General features: G+C 52.0%; 1 non-coding gene across 1 annotated transcript in view; it reads right to left on the bottom strand.

Moving 5' to 3' along the window:
* The window catches only part of LOC126330765 (small subunit ribosomal RNA), a 1893-nt gene extending 1283 nt beyond the window's left edge, over positions 1-610 (bottom strand). Inside the window, exon 1 of the ribosomal RNA XR_007563172.1 lies at positions 1-610. This exon is cut by the window's left edge and continues 1283 nt beyond it. This is a non-coding gene — a ribosomal RNA (small subunit ribosomal RNA).
* Positions 611-5000: the final 4390 nt, after the last annotated feature.

The following is a 5000-nucleotide window of genomic DNA, read 5'->3' as shown; positions in this document are numbered from 1 at the left end:
TGGAGCTGGAATTACCGCGGCTGCTGGCACCAGACTTGCCCTCCAATAGATACTCGTTAAAGGATTTAAAGTGTACTCATTCCGATTACGGGGCCTCGGATGAGTCCCGTATCGTTATTTTTCGTCACTACCTCCCCGTGCCGGGAGTGGGTAATTTGCGCGCCTGCTGCCTTCCTTGGATGTGGTAGCCGTTTCTCAGGCTCCCTCTCCGGAATCGAACCCTGATTCCCCGTTACCCGTTACAACCATGGTAGGCGCAGAACCTACCATCGACAGTTGATAAGGCAGACATTTGAAAGATGCGTCGCCGGTACGAGGACCGTGCGATCAGCCCAAAGTTATTCAGAGTCACCAAGGCAAACGGACCAGACAAGCCAATCCGATTGGTTTTGATCTAATAAAAGCGTCCCTTCCATCTCTGGTCGGGACTCTGTTTGCATGTATTAGCTCTAGAATTACCACAGTTATCCAAGTAACGTGGGTACGATCTAAGGAACCATAACTGATTTAATGAGCCATTCGCGGTTTCACCTTAATGCGGCTTGTACTGAGACATGCATGGCTTAATCTTTGAGACAAGCATATGACTACTGGCAGGATCAACCAGGGAGCTGCGTCAACTAGAGCTGAGCAGCCGGCCGCCCGGGAGTGTGTCCCGGGGGCCCGCGCGAACACGCAAGCGTCCGCTCAATTATTCTGCAAACAGGAGGAGGCCGAGCTCCCCTGCACGATACACCTCGAAACCCTCTCAGGTCCCGGCGGCGCGCAGCGCCGTCCTAGGTACTTGGTCGGTTTCGAGAGAGGCGCAATCGCCCGGAGTTAGGCGAGTAGACGGTTTTAGTGCGAACACCCTTGCTCCCAACTGAGCTTGCCGCTGCCGACAGAGGCCCGGGAGCGTGCTGTCGTGGCATTGCCGGCGGGAGACAACACGCGCCACCTATGGTGACCGGCAGCTCCAACGCCAGCGCCACACAAGGGCAAAGCCCCACTTGGGTGCAGAAGCGAACTCTCCCAGCACAGCGCACGCGCCAACACGTCCGCACAACTGCGATACAAACCACCTGCGAGAACCGCTGGGGCGACCGAGCAGCAGACGGCGTCGCGGCGCCGAGTGCCAGGCGGCGGCGCATCCTCAACGCACACAGTCCTCAATCAGACCAGCACACTGCAGATGTCCACCGCGCTTCGCACCGGGCTCGGCTGAACCAACTTTGGCCGCCAGGCGCCGCGTGCAGGGTGCGCCGCAGCGTAGCTGCGCCGCCTGCCGAGCCCGTCGGCTGGCGCTCCTGCCACTCGGCGCCCCCCACCAGCCGCCTGTTGCGCGTGCGCCCACGCAGCGCGCGGCCAACACGCCGGGCGGCCCCCCTTCACCGGCCGGGAACAGTCCCACCAAGCCACCGCCGCGTATCGCTTCATACCCACATGGGCCTAGTCACGTGTGTGGATGTGGCGGGTACCGCTGAAACAACCGGTTAATAGCTGTACCGATCGTCGCCATCACAGATTCACCTCCAGCGTGAACAACCGCTCAACAACGGATTTCCAGTTCATTTGCGTATCTTGGGCAGTAAACGTAGATGTCCACCTACATTTGCGAATTCAACAATTCTTGCATGCCAGGATGTCATGTGTCACGACACGCTACATCAGACCACATACACACTGCGACATGTGCAGAAGAGAACACGTGGAAGGTGGCCCGCGCACGTATGCGATGTCCCTTCCGCGATCCACTGTCAACCGGCATCTGCGGCATGTCCCAGATATGGAACGCGGTCCACCAGGGTAGCACTTTGTGTGAGGCAATACGACAAAGTCGGAATACACGCGTCACTACATCACACGGCTCACGCTGACCTGACCTGACTCACCGCACCACCACCCCCAGCGACCCAGGGTGACATACAATGCGTTCGTACGTTCCTCCCACACGCCTCTACGGCGTACCACAGTGCAACCTAGCTGTTATTGGGAGACGAGACAAGTAGCATCGAGCACAACATATGGAAATTGAGATTCGACACCGTTGGGCACAGCCAGCGTACGGTCACACGTATCACACTACTTCACTCTGTACGTAACTACCGATGATCGGTACAGCGTGTGGGTTACGCGTACGACATCAGCGGACAATGGACACAGACCATACCACGACGTACACTGAGGGCGTCGACATCTGAACGCAACTGAACAGCTGCGAGGCTCATTTAACACTCAAACGCCAGACCGACCAGCTTGAGAGGACGGAGACACAAAGAGAGGGGCAGAGGGGGGGGGGGGGCGATATAGTCCTATTGCAGTACAATTGACAGTGGATAGCGGGAATATGTGGAAAGTAAGCAACACTCGCAAGACATCTACATGAGGATAACAACGACACCAGAGATTCCGAGCAGTGAACTATGTTAGGCAAAGGGACAACGTGGGTTAGGTTAAGGGACAACGTGGGTTAGGTTAAGGGACAACGTGGGTTAGGTTAAGGGACAACGTGGGTTAGGTTAAGGGACAACGTGGGTTAGGTTAAGGGACAACGTGGGTTAGGTTAAGGGACAACGTGGGTTAGGTTAAGGGACAACGTGGGTTAGGTTAAGGGACAACGTGGGTTAGGTTAAGGGACAACGTGGGTTAGGTTAAGGGACAACGTGGGTTAGGTTAAGGGACAACGTGGGTTAGGTTAAGGGACAACGTGGGTTAGGTTAAGGGACAACGTGGGTTAGGTTAAGGGACAACGTGGGTTACGTTAAGGGACAACGTGGGTTACGTTAAGGGACAACGTGGGTTAGGTTAAGGGACAACGTGGGTTAGGTTAAGGGACAACGTGGGTTAGGTTAAGGGACAACGTGGGTTAGGTTAAGGGACAACGTGGGTTAGGTTAAGGGACAACGTGGGTTAGGTTAAGGGACAACGTGGGTTAGGTTAAGGGACAACGTGGGTTACGTTAAGGGACAACGTGGGTTACGTTAAGGGACAACGTGGGTTACGTTAAGGGACAACGTGGGTTACGTTAAGGGACAACGTGGGTTACGTTAAGGGACAACGTGGGTTAGGTTAAGGGACAACGTGGGTTAGGTTAAGGGACAACGTGGGTTAGGTTAAGGGACAACGTGGGTTAGGTTAAGGGACAACGTGGGTTAGGTTAAGGGACAACGTGGGTTAGGTTAAGGGACAACGTGGGTTAGGTTAAGGGACAACGTGGGTTAGGTTAAGGGACAACGTGGGTTAGGTTAAGGGACAACGTGGGTTAGGTTAAGGGACAACGTGGGTTAGGTTAAGGGACAACGTGGGTTAGGTTAAGGGACAACGTGGGTTAGGTTAAGGGACAACGTGGGTTAGGTTAAGGGACAACGTGGGTTAGGTTAAGGGACAACGTGGGTTAGGTTAAGGGACAACGTGGGTTAGGTTAAGGGACAACGTGGGTTAGGTTAAGGGACAACGTGGGTTAGGTTAAGGGACAACGTGGGTTACGTTAAGGGACAACGTGGGTTACGTTAAGGGACAACGTGGGTTACGTTAAGGGACAACGTGGGTTACGTTAAGGGACAACGTGGGTTACGTTAAGGGACAACGTGGGTTACGTTAAGGGACAACGTGGGTTAGGTTAAGGGACAACGTGGGTTAGGTTAAGGGACAACGTGGGTTAGGTTAAGGGACAACGTGGGTTAGGTTAAGGGACAACGTGGGTTAGGTTAAGGGACAACGTGGGTTAGGTTAAGGGACAAATTGAGTTAGGTTAAGGGACAAATTGAGTTAGGTTAAGGGACAAATTGAGTTAGGTTAAGGGACAAATTGAGTTAGGTTAAGGGACAAATTGAGTTAGGTTAAGGGACAAATTGAGTTAGGTTAAGGGACAAATTGAGTTAGGTTAAGGGACAAATTGAGTTAGGTTAAGGGACAAATTGAGTTAGGTTAAGGGACAAATTGAGTTAGGTTAAGGGACAAATTGAGTTAGGTTAAGGGACAAATTGAGTTAGGTTAAGGGACAAATTGAGTTAGGTTAAGGGACAAATTGAGTTAGGTTAAGGGACAAATTGAGTTAGGTTAAGGGACAAATTGAGTTAGGTTAAGGGATAATCTGGTACAACCACAGTTAGGTTAAGCGATAATCTGGTACAGCCACAGTTAGGTTAAGCGATAATCTGGTACAGCCACAGTTAGGTTAAGCGATAATCTGGTACAGCCACAGTTAGGTTAAGCGATAATCTGGTACAGCCACAGTTAGGTTAAGCGATAATCTGGTACAGCCACAGTTAGGTTAAGCGATAATCTGGTACAGCCACAGTTAGGTTAAGCGATAATCTGGTACAGCCACAGTTAGGTTAAGCGATAATCTGGTACAGCCACAGTTAGGTTAAGCGATAATCTGGTACAGCCACAGTTAGGTTAAGCGATAATCTGGTACAGCCACAGTTAGGTTAAGCGATAATCTGGTACAGCCACAGTTAGGTTAAGCGATAATCTGGTACAGCCACAGTTAGGTTAAGCGATAATCTGGTACAGCCACAGTTAGGTTAAGCGATAATCTGGTACAGCCACAGTTAGGTTAAGCGATAATCTGGTACAGCCACAGTTAGGTTAAGCGATAATCTGGTACAGCCACAGTTAGGTTAAGCGATAAAGTTGGTTAAATTCGGTATTGTGTGGGAAGGGGGCAGAGAGAGAGTGGGGGGGGGGGGTGGATAGTTGTGGCAGTACGCGGATGCCTGAGTCACCGTCAGATATGTCACGTCGGTTCGATGCTTGTAGCAAGAGGCTGGCGGGTCTGTGTCTCTCACTTCTGCAATTTTTCATGTGGTATAACACGAGGGCGGGGGGGTGATATTTGGTGCCCCTCTGTGTAGGATGTGTGTTGGTGGTGTTGGTTTATCTGAGCAATGGTAGTTGTCGGAGGAGTGGGGTATTGTGCTTTTATAGGTGGACCTACTGCTCTGGTTATCATAGTGTCGACGGTGCAATGTGGCAGAGAGGATGCACTCGACATTGTCGCATTCCAGATGTTTACG

Source organism: Schistocerca gregaria, unplaced genomic scaffold (assembly GCF_023897955.1).
Source record: "Schistocerca gregaria isolate iqSchGreg1 unplaced genomic scaffold, iqSchGreg1.2 ptg001350l, whole genome shotgun sequence".
Taxonomy (NCBI): domain Eukaryota; kingdom Metazoa; phylum Arthropoda; class Insecta; order Orthoptera; family Acrididae; genus Schistocerca; species Schistocerca gregaria.
The sequence above is the reverse complement of the archived record's forward strand: the minus strand, read 5'-3'. Positions and strand labels throughout refer to the sequence as shown.